The following is a 12,513-nucleotide window of genomic DNA, read 5'->3' as shown; positions in this document are numbered from 1 at the left end:
TGATGAGTTTGATATAATTTTGGGTATGGATTGGTTAACTTTGCATGGTGCTATTGTGAACTAAAAACTAAAAACTATTGATTTGAGATGCAACAATAATGAAATGGTCCAAATTGAATCTAGTGACTTAAATGGGTTGCTGGACGTGATATCTTCGATGAAAGCTCTGAGTTTTGTGAAAAAGGGTTGTGAAGCCTACTTGGCTTATGTGATTGATTCGAAAGTGCCCGAAACGAAAGTTGAATCAGTGCCTATTGTTGGTGAATTTTCTAATGTGTTTCCTGAAGAACTTCTGAGATTACCTCCGATCTGAGAAGTTGAATTTGGCATTGAGTTAGTACCGGGAACTACTCTGATTTTGATAGCTTCGTATAGAATGGCTCCAACTGAGTTAAAAGAATTAAAGTCTTAGTTGTAAGAGTTAACTGATAGAGGATTCGCAAGACCGAGCTTTTCTCCCTGGGGTGCTCCTGTTCTATTTGTGAAAAAGAAAGATGGTATGATGAGAATGTGCATTGATTATCGCCTGTTGAACAAAGTGACTACCAAGAACAAATATCCTTTGCCCAGAATTGATGATTTGTTTGATCATTTGAAATGAGCTACTGTGTTTTCAAAGATAGATTTGAGATCAGGTTATTATCAGTTAAGAGTAAAAGATTTAGATATTCTGAAAACTACTTTTCGAACAAGGTACGGTCACTATGAGTTTTTAGTTATGCCTTTTGGATTAATGAAATGCACCTACTATCTTTATAGATTTGATGAACAAAATTTTTAGACTGTATTTAGATTGATTTGTTGTCGTATTCATTGATGACATCTTGATTTGTTCATGTGATAAAACCAAACATGCCGAGCATTTGAGAATAGTGTTACAGACTTTGCGAGATAAGCAATTGTATGCGAAGTTTAGCAAATGTGAATTCTGGTTACGAGAAGTCAGTTTTCTAGGACACGTTGTGTCAGCATCCGGTATCCGAGTTGATCCGAGCAAGATTTTAGCTATCTTAGATTGGAAGCCTTCAAGGAATATTTCTGAAGTCTACATTTTTCTAGGACTTACTGGTTATTATCGACAATTTGTAAAAGGCTTTTCTATGATTACGACTCTGTTAACGAAATTACTTCAGAAAGATATCAAGTTTGAATGGTCTGCAAAGGGTCAGAAAAGATTTGATCAGTTGAAAGCCCTATTGACAGAAACTCTGGTATTAGTACAACCAAAATCGGATAAAGAATTTGTGATCTATAGTGATACATCGTTGAACGGTCTGGGCTGTGTTTTGATGCAGGATGGAAAAGTTATAGCCTATGCTTCGAGACAATTAAAGCCGTATGAAAAGAATTATCCAACACACGATCTTGAGTTAGCTGCGATTGTATTTGCTTTGATGATTTGGTGCCACTATCTGTTTGGTGAGAAATGTCATGTATATTTAGATCATAAGATTTTGAAATATTTGATGACTCAAAAAGATTTGAATCTGCGTCAGAGAAGATAGCTAGAACTACTAAAAGACTACGAGCTTGTTATTTATTATCATCCTTGAAAAGCAAATGTTGTTGCTGATGCTTTGAGTCGAAAGTCATTGTTTGCATTACGTGCGATGAAAACTCATTTGATTCTGTCTTATGATGGTTCGATTTTAGCTAAATTGAACGCGAGACTGTTATTTTTATAACAGATTATTGATGCTTAGAAAATTGATAATGAGAAAATAGAAAAACGAGCTCAGTGTTAATTGAATTCTGATTCTGAATTTTGAGTTAGTACTGATGATTATTTGAGATTTTGAAGTCAAATTTGTGTACCGAGAAATTCGGAGTTGATTCAGATGATTTTGAATGAAGCTCACAACAGTCGTTTATCTGTACATCTAGGTAGTTTGAAAATTTATAATAATTCAAAACAACATTACTGGTGGTCTGGAATGAAACGAGATATCTCCGACTTTGTTTCGAAATGTTTGATCTGTCAGCAAGTTAAAGCTGAATATTAGGTGCCATCTGGTTTATTACAATTGATTATCATTATGGAGTGGAAATGAGATAGAGTAACGATGGATTTTGTTTCGGGTTTGCCCCTATCCCCGCGACAGAAAGATGCGATTTGGATTGTGGTTGACTGATTGACAAAATCAGCTCATTTTATTCTGGTACGATCCGATTACTCGATTTTCGATATTGTGAGATTGTACGGTGTGCCATTGTCTATTGTGTCAGATAGAGACTCGAGATTCACTTCGTGATTTTGGAAGAAATTGCAAGAAGCATTAGGTATGAAATTGTACTTCAGTATTGGGTTTCACCCGCAAACAGATGGTCAATTTGAGCGGATAATTCGCCTATAATAATAGTTTTCAATCGAGCATTAAAATGGCACTGTACGAAGCCTTATATGGTCACAAATGCCGTACACCTTTGTATTGGACTGAGCTCAGTGAGAATAAAATTCATGGGTGTGATTTGATAAAAGAGATTGAACAAAAAGTAAAAGTGATCCGAGAAAGTTTGAAAGCAGCTTCGATCGACAAAAATCTTACGCAAATTTGAAATAAAAAGATGTTGAATTTGAGATCGGTGATAAAGTGTTTTAGAAAGTATCTCCGTTGAAGAAAGTACTCCGATTTGGCAGAAAAGGCAAATTGAGCTCGAACTTCATCGGGCCGTATGAGATTATCAAGCGTATCGGGCCAGTTGCTTATAGATTATTATTGCCACTAGAGCTAGAAAAGATTCATAATGTATTTCACGTATCAATGATTAGACAGTATAGATCCGATCCATCACATGTGATTTCTCCGTCTGAGATTGAGATTTAGTCCGATATGACCTACAATGAAGAGTAGATCCGTATCTTGGCTTGCGAGGTTAAAGAATTGAGAAATAAGAAAATTTTGTTAGTTAAAGTAATATGGAATCGATATGGTGTTGAAGAGGCTACATGGAAGCCCGAAGATATTATGAGACAGCAATATCCGAATTTATTCAATGGTTAGATTTTCGGGGACGAAAATCCTTAAGAGGGTTAGTTATAACAACCTAGTTTAGACCCTAGTGTGAACAGCAGTTTCGGGACCACAAATCTAAGTCAAAAAATATTTTAATATTATTTTTCGTGCTTATTATATGTGAATTGATATCTGTGAAAATTCCGTATGGAAATTTTACCATTTGTGTGTTTAATTTGCAAAAAAGACCTAATCGCGTAAAAGGTAATAGTGGCTAGCTATTTGTTAAAAGTGCCTATTTGTTATGGCTTATTAATTGTGAGGTCCTTATGTGGTTATTTGACCATGGAATGCATTAAATGACTTAGTTGGACATTATATAATGGTTTATTAATATTTTAATGTAAGGGCAAAATGGTAAACTAATTAATAATGTTGATTTAATTAAACAAAACATGAAATAAGGCCATTTTGTGTTCATCTATTGCTGAAAATCAAAAAGAAAAAGAAAGAACATGAGATTTTAGGGTTCGGTTATTGATATTGATAATTTTTACGTTTTTTTATCGTTTCTTTGTGTTTTACTAAGCCCATGCCTCAATTTCTGAATTTGATTATGATTTTGAGATATGCCATTGATGAAATTATGAGTTTTATGAAGTTTGATGATAGTATATGGAAGCTTGATGTTGGGTTAATATGTTTGATACGTGATATTCGTGACAGGTTTTAAATATTTATAATGAATCGTTCTTAAAACTAACTATTATCACGATGAAGGCAAGTGTACCTATAGAATAGTAGTATAGTTTTAGCAAGACCGAATTGTTGAACCTAAAGGAACTAAAAGTACAAGTAATGACTGTCTTTTTATTATCTAGCCTAAGAATAATGGGGCTTATTTTAACTAACTAATTAACTAAACTAAGAAATTACAAAAAATAGAATTGGGGAATTACTTTTAGAAAAACGATTGAATTAAGACAATACCTAAGGAAAAATCCACCTAGACTTCACTTTTTATTTGACTTTGAATCGGACGATTTATTCATTTGACTTGATCCGTAGAAATCCTTAAGTTATATTATTATCTTTCTCGAGACTAACAACATCTAACCCTAGGTTGAATAATTGAAATATCTTTCTAATTAACTCCCTAGGGTTGCATTAACTCGATCTATGGATCCCCTTATTAGGTTTCACCCTAATCCGGCAAAATCTTGTCACCCTATCTCTAGACGCACAACCAACTCCGCTTAATTATGACAAATGTACTCTCAGACAGGGTCTATTCCTCCTCTGAATAAGAGCTTAACTTGAATCAATATCCTGGAATATCAAAAAAAGAATTAAGAACACATAATTAAGAACAAGCCAAATATTTATCATACAATTTAGATAATAGTAACAAGATCTCTCTTAGGTTTCATTCCCCTTAGGTATTTAGGGGTTTTAGTTCATAACTAAAAAAGTAAACATCTCATAAGAATAATAAATACAAAACATAAAGAAAAACCCAAAACTCCTGAAGGGAAATTGAGGTGAGATCTTTAGTCTTGATGATGAATTCGGCTTCTGAGATGGATCAATCAGCTTTCCTTGAGCAGTTCCCTGCCTCCTCCTCTCTATGTGTTTTTTCCTCCCCCTTTAGGGTATATTTATAGGCTTTGGAATGCCTAAGAACCCTCAAAATTGGCCTTTTCCAAATTGGACTAAACTTGGGCTCGGCAGAGACACGCCCGTGTGCGATTGCTTAAGGTCGTGGTCAAGCCTGTTAAATAGGCACGGGCGTGTGGTCCACCCGTGTGAGTCGTGCTTCGATTCTGCCAAATTAACACGGCTGTGTGGTTATACCGTGTTGATTTCGTACGTTGGCCCATTTTCTCTGTTTTTGGCCCGTTTCTCGTTCTTTCCACTCTCTTATGCTCACCTAAGTATAAAACATGAAATTAAGGCATTAGGAGCATCGAATTCACCAATTTTAAGGAAAAATCATCCATAAAATGTGCTAAGCATGAGATAAAAATATGTATGAATTACGATTTATCAAATACCCCCACACTTAAGCATTTGCTTGTCCTCAAGCAAAATCCTCAACTCATAATCAAAATAAATTCTTCTCAACTTATAATTTCTATCGATAATATCTCAATATAATCCATAGGTAATCATATATTGAAAATTCAACTGAAAGAACATCAAAGTTTCAAACATTCCAAGTTGAGCATTTTATCATGAAAACATAGGTGTCTCCCCTCATTTAAGTAATTACCTTTGATTCAAAATATCACAGAGTTTCACATCCTCACTAAAGATTCACTCAAATCACTTCAGGTGTTTAAGGACAATAAAATGAAGCACCCAATAGTCAATTATGAAGAGTCATTACCATAGGCTTGCATGAAAATCAAATCTCCACCACTATAAATTGAGATGAAACATCAATCAAAAGGTATTTAGAGGGTTGTAACGTGGCTTTGGTTAAGGGTGTGGTCACAAGCTGAAAGAAAGGGTTAGAATCGAGATTGAATTGAAAAATTGCCTAACTAGAAAAATGACTAGTCATCAATTGCGTACAACAGAGCTTTTTCTTAGAATATGGAATTTAACTTCTTTAGCTCAAAAGATCACTACTACTAATATGTATACATTTTTTTTAAGAACAAGTCAAATTACAAAAAAAGAAAGAATAAAACATAGCTAAGCAATTATTCCAACTCACATCTTGACAAAAATAGGGATCAAATTAATTTAGAGGATTTCAACAATAATGAGTTATGGGTTAATATCGGGGGTAAATCAATGAATGGGTTGTTAGGCTCAAGGGGGTTCACTAAGGGTTAGTTGTGAATGTAGGCTTTTATGGAGTGACTGGGTTAAACCTAAGTGTCTTTATCATTTTGACATATCAAATCAAATGGTGTGGTCTTGACATGCATAATCAAGCAAGTTCTAGAATAGCAATTCAATACTAATGCACCCATAATGAAAGTGAGCATGAAAGAAATCATAGATGCTCTAAAGGCTCAAGATCTCACAAAAATTATGGCTTTTTAATGTTTAAACTTGTGAATTCCAACTCAAGATAATACCTAAACTTGGGAAAACAACCTAAAAGTTTTTAATTCTTCAAAAATCAACTTATCATGCTTGATTCTCTAATGTCTTAAAATTTAAACCCTCAATGCATAAATACCTATGTTTTAATTCAAGATATATCAATAAAAGTCATAAATCAATCAAAATTTATCCTAAACATGATATGAGAGCTTTTCAAGAGAACAAGGCAATCATTCAAGGATTTTTCTGATAGTGAAATGAATACCCCCACACTTAAGATGTACATTGCCCTCAATGTACAAAGATAGATATGTAGATAAGAATATAAATATAAGAAAGGGAGAGAAGTGAAACTTCCTGAGTGATGAAGAATTTCCTTGAACTAGAGTTTTGGAGAATAATCAACGTGAGGGTGGAGGAGGATACTCCAACGGTGGTAGAGGTTCATTAGTCCATAAGTCCTGCACCAAAAGAATATTATATCTGAAGTTGGCTATGGTCGTGGTCGAGCAGGACATGGCAGTCGTGAACCTTTCCCGGTGGAGTTTTTAGTTCCTATGTGATGATGAGCTGAGGAGCTCTTTATAACTGTGATAAAATAAGGAACTCTTTAAGAAGTATACTGAAGCATAATTACTCGTAATGAAATAGCCGAAGAATAAAAATTGGAAAAACTCAAGATAAAATAGTATTAAAAGGAAATAAAAAAATAATTTCAAAATATAGAGACAAAAATAAAATAAAATAAAAAATAGGTGTTTATAGAAAAATTGGGGCACACGGCCGTGGGGCACTCCCGTGTGCTTTAAGCTCAGCCCGTGCGATTCGTAATTTTTGAAATTATGCGCATTGGTGTACACGACCATGTTGCACGGCCGTGTCGGTCTCCGTTCGCTTCTCCCACGCCCGTGTATTAAAGGCCATGCCCGTGTTGTTTTGGCAGTTTCGCCCAGGTTTCTTGGCACAGGTGTGTCGCACGTCCATGTTAATTTGACAGGCTCGGCCACGGTTTCAAGGCACGGGCGTGTCGCACGCCCGTGTTGTTTTGGCAGGTTCGCCCACGACCATGTCGCACGGTCGTGGCAATTTACCGTAGCCCTGTTGGGGAAAACCTTTGCCCTGTTTCCACACGGTCTAAGGCACGCCCGTGTGCTAGGTTGTGTCTATGTGGGAAACCTATATTCAAGAGCTCTATTAGTAAGTTAGGTGTTAAACACTAAAATTTAAAGAAGTTAATACAGTTAGTGCTCGGGTTGCCTCCCGAGAAGCGCTTATTTATAGTCTAAACTTGACTTACCTCTCCATTGAATGGTCATGGTGGTTCGAGGAGTTTATGCTCCTCATTTCTGCTGTGAATCTCATCAAAATAAGGTTTTAGGCGGGTATTGTTTACCTTAAAAGTGCTGAACTTGGGATGACTTACCTCAACTGTACCCAATGGAAAAATCTAAGTACCGTAAGAGGAATTTCTTCATTTGGTTTGGCAGTGACAATGTGAGGATCTGCGGCATCTAATAAAACTTTATCTCCAGCCTTAAGTTGATTTGGAAAGGTATTGAGCTTGTTCTGGTGTAGTTTTGGTTCATCGTGTTTTCTCGATTTATGTATCCGCCATTCATCTAGCTCCTCAATTTTTAGCCTTCGTTCTTCATGAATGGATCCTCTACTATTGCTTGAAAATGGTTCATGTACTTCCTTCAAACTTATTTCCTGCAAAGTAGGTTACACCATATTGTCAGTTTTAGTATAATGGTTTAGACAATCACCTTTAATTTTCAATGTGTTGCTAGAATTGCGAGCTTAAAGGGTGATTGTTTCATCTCCCACACGAAGTGTGAGGTCACCTGTGCCAACATCAATAATCATTCTAGCAATTGCTAAAAAGGGCCTTCCTAAAATCAAAAGAGTGTTGCTATCCTCCTCTATGGCTAGAACAACAAAGTCAACGAGAAATATAAATTTATCGATTTTAACTAGCACATCTTCAATAATACCCCTAGAAAATCTTATATTTTTATCTACTAATTGAATGCTCATCCTAGTCTGTTTGGGTTTCCCAAGACCTAGTTGTTTAAGCATTTGGTAAGGCATGACGTTAATATTAGCCCCTAAATCAGCTAATGCATTATTAACATTTAAACTACAAATTAAGCAAGGAATTGTAAAACTCCCTGGGTCTTTCAATTTGTTGGGTAGCTTATTCTGAAGAATGGCTGAGCAAACCGCGTTCAGCTCCACATGCAACCTTTCATCTAACTTTCATTTATTTGCTAGAAGCTTCTTTAAAAATTTGACTGCATTTGGCATCTGCAAAAGTGCTTCAATAAACGGTAAGTTAATATGTAGTTTCTTTAAAGGTTTAAGGAATTTACAAAATTGTTCATCTGAGCGGTCTTTCCTTGTCGCATTGGGGTATGGCACACGAGGTTTGTATTCTGTACTTACCAATTTCTGCTCATTGTGATCGACCTCACCTTTACCTTTGCTTATCTCATTTTCTTGCCTTGGTTCTGGTACAGGTGTAACTAGCCCTTCTTCATCTTGACTAGTAATCAAGTTGAGTTGCTCCCTTGGGTTAGACTCTGTGTTGCTTGGCAAGCTACCTTGTGGTCATTCCGAAATCAATTTGGCAAGCCGTCCAATCTGAGTTTCGAGCCCTTGGATCGATGCTTGTTGATTCTTAAGTGTTGTCTCAGTATTTTGAAAATGAGTTTCTAACACCGATATAAACTTTGAGAGCATCTCTTCAAGGTTCGGCTTCTTTTCTTGTTGGTAGGGTGGTTGTTGAAAGCTTGGAGAGGGTGGTGGTTTCTGATTTCCTTGGCCTCCCCATGAAAAATTTGGGTGATTCCTCCAACATGCATTGTAAGTATTGCTATAAGGATTGTTTGGAGATCGAGGATTATTACCCATATAATTTAACTGCTCGTTCTCCATGTTGTGGCCATAAGGTGGGTATTCTAAATTGCTCGATCCACTCCCATTTATTTCGTATTGCATTACTGGGTGAACCTGTGAAGAACTAAGAAAACCATCAATTTCGTTATTCAAGAGTTTTACCTAATTAGAGAGCATGGTGATCAAATCGACATTATAAATGTCAGCTTTTTTCATTGGCTTTGTCCTCATGACTTGCCACTGATAGTTATTCAGTGACATCTCCTCTATAAATTCATAGGCATCTTCAGGTGTTTTATTATTGATGGTTCTGCTAGCAGCTACGTCCACCATTTATCGAGTCGAAGGGTTCAGGCCATTATGAAAAGTTTGAACCTGTAGCCAGAGTGGTAACCCATGGTGAGGGCATCTTTGCAAAAGGACCTTATATCTCTCTCATGCATCGTAGAGCGTCTCTAAATCCATCTGCACAAAAGAAGAGATATCATTACGTAATTTAGCCGTTTTAGCTGGCAGAAAATATTTAAGTACAAATTTTTTGGTCATTTGTTCCCAAGTAGTAATTGACCCTCGTGGTAACGAGTTCAACCACTGTTTAGCTTTATTCCTTAATGAAAAGGGAAACAACTGAAGACGTATGGCATCATTAGAAACACCATTGATTTTAAATGTATCACATAGTTCCAAAAAGTTTGCCAAGTGAGCATTGGGATCTTCGTCCTGCAAACCATCAAACTGAACAAATTGCTATATCATTTGAATTGTGTTAGGTTTTAGTTCAAAAGTATTTGTAGCTATAGCAGGTCTAAAAATGCTCGATTCAGTTCCTGTTAAAGAAGGGTTAGATAATCATACATAGTGCATGGAGCAGGATTTTGATTAACAGCAACCGCAGGAGGTAGCGAATTTTCTTGGTTCTCAGCCATCTCCTTAGTGGTGGTTGAAGTATCTTCCTCTTGGTCTTCTATGTAACGTAAGCTTCACCTTATTTCTCTTTGGTTTTTGCAAACTGTGCGATCGATCTCACTATCAAAAAGCAATGGTCCTTAAGGGTTTCTTCTAGCCATAAACTATAAGAACCTAGCAGAAAAAAATAGAAAGAATAATTAGTAATAAAAATTGAAAATAAATTTAAATTGCAGTAAAAATAAATGGCTAAAGTAATAAAAATCGAGTGTCCCTAATATCTTAGTTCCCCGGCAACGGCGCTAAATTCGTGACAGGTTTTAAATATTTATAATGAATCATTCTTGAAACTAACTATCATCACGATGAAGGCAAGTGTACCTATCAAACAGTAGTATAGTTTTAGGAAGACCGAATTGTCGAACCCAAGGAACTAAAAGTATTAGTAATGACTGTCTTTTTATTATCTAGCCTAAGAATAATGGGGTTTGTTTTAGCTAACTAATTAACTAAACTAAGAAATCACAGAAAATAGAATTGGGGAATTACTTTTGGAAAAATGATTGAATTAAGACAATACCTAAGGAAAACTCCATCTAGATTTCACTTGTTATTTGACTCTGAATCGGACGATTTACTCATTTGACTTGATTCGTAGAAATCCCTAAGTTATATTATTATCTCTCTCGAGACTAACAATGTCTAACCCTAGGTTGAATAACTGAATTCTCTTTCTAATTAACTCCCTAGGGTTGCATTAACTCGATCTATGGATCCCCTTATTAGGTTTCACCCTAATCCGGCAAAATCTTGTCACCCTATCTATAGGCGCGCAACCAACTCCGTTTAATTATGACAAATGTACTCTTAGATAGGGTCTATTCCTCCTCTGAATAAGAGCTTAACTTGAATCAATATCCTGGAATATCAAAACAAGAATTAAGAACACATAATTAAGAACAAGTCAAATATTTACCATACAATTTAGATAATAGTAACAAGATTTGTCTTAGGTTTCATTCCCCTTAGGTATTTAGGGGTTTTAGTTCATAATTAAAAAAGTAAACATCTCATAAGAATAATGAATACAAAACTTCTGAAGGAAAATTGAGGGGAGATCTTCAGTCTTGATGATGAATCTGGCTTCTGAGATGGATTGATCGGCTTTCCTTGAGTAGTTCCCTGCCTCCTCCTTTCTGTGTGTTTTTTCCTCCTCCTCTAGGGTGTATTTATAGGCTTTGGAATGCCTAAGAACCCTCAAAATTGGCCTTTTCCGAATTAGGCTACACTTGGGCTCGGCAGGGACACGCCCGTGTGTGATTGCTTAAGGCCGCGGTCAAGCCTGTTAAATAGGCATGGGCCTGTGGTCCACCTATGTGAGTCGTGCTTCAATTCTGCCAAATTGATACGGCCGTGTGGTCTACTCGTGTGAGGAGGTCTATACCGTGTTGATTTCGTACGTTGGCCCATTTTCTCCGTTTTTGGTCCATTTCTCGTTCTTTCCACTCTCCTATGCTCACCTAAGTATAAAACATGAAATTAAGGCATTAGGAGCATCGAATTCACCAATTTTAAGGAAAAATCATCCATAAAATGTGCTAAGCATGGGATAAAAATATGTATGAATTACGATTTATCAATGTTTTGTCTTTGAATTTTTGGATGAATTTGAGTAATTTGAGCTAAATTGTAAAAATGTGTTTTTGAAAGACTAAAATGTGAAATAAATGAAATATGTGGGCTTATATGAACACTATGGATATTCGGCCAAGTATGTGAAAAAGGAAATTTTGTGTATTTTTTGATTTTGTGATTTTGTGAATTAGGGACTAAAGTGTTAAAATGTGAAATTGCAAGGGCTAATTTGTAAAATGCCCTAAATATGTGTTTTTGGATTGATTTAAATGAATGTGAGATTGAATAAGTAAAATTTGAATTTATATAGATCAAGAACCAAACAAAACGAAATTAGATTGGGGAAAGTTGAAAGTTGTCGAGTAGTTGAATTCGGCCATTCGAATCCATAGAGGTAAGTCGATAAACAAATAAATGTGTTTGAATCGATTTATTTATGATTATATGCTATTGAAATGTAATAAATGACTTTGAAAGATGAATATGTGAAATTGTGAAATCATCGACAGTGTTTCGACATCCGAAAAGCCTCGTACGAACCATAGGAATGGTTAGGATACATATGTCATGACATAGGATCCAATATGTGTTTTTGTGTAAGACCACATCTGGGATGTTGGCATCGATTTGAGATTTACATGTAAGATCATATCTGAGACATCGTCATCTTATTTGATTTCGTGTAAGATTCTGGCTGGGACAGTGGCAATGATATTTGATTACATGTAAAACCACGTCTGGGACGTTCAGACGTTGGCATTGTATGAGCTTTTTGAGCTATTCGAGTATCCTTGTTGATTCTAAAAGGTTCAACGAGCATTCAGAGAAATGAATGACTATGAGAACATGTATCAGATTCAGGTACGTTTGAAGTGTATATTGAGAATATGAATGAAAGGTAAGCATATGTATATATGTGGACCTATGAAATATGTATGAGTTATTTGAGAACGAGATGTGAATATGTAGTTAAATTATGAACAATTAAGTTATATGAGAATTACGGATATGTGGTTATGTTTTGCCATGAGATACATGAATGAAATGGTTTGGAAATGTT

General features: G+C 35.8%; 1 non-coding gene across 1 annotated transcript; it reads left to right on the top strand.

The window, feature by feature from the left end:
• Positions 1–9,303: 9,303 nt before the first annotated feature.
• On the top strand, positions 9,304–9,410 carry LOC121228650 (small nucleolar RNA R71). Its single transcript, XR_005926226.1, has one exon. It is a non-coding gene; the product is annotated as a small nucleolar RNA R71 (small nucleolar RNA).
• The last annotated feature ends 3,103 nt before the right edge of the window (positions 9,411–12,513 follow it).

This window comes from Gossypium hirsutum, chromosome A04, assembly GCF_007990345.1.
Source record: "Gossypium hirsutum isolate 1008001.06 chromosome A04, Gossypium_hirsutum_v2.1, whole genome shotgun sequence".
Classification (NCBI taxonomy): domain Eukaryota; kingdom Viridiplantae; phylum Streptophyta; class Magnoliopsida; order Malvales; family Malvaceae; genus Gossypium; species Gossypium hirsutum.
Note: the sequence above shows the minus strand (reverse complement) of the source record. Positions and strands in the feature narration are given on the sequence as shown.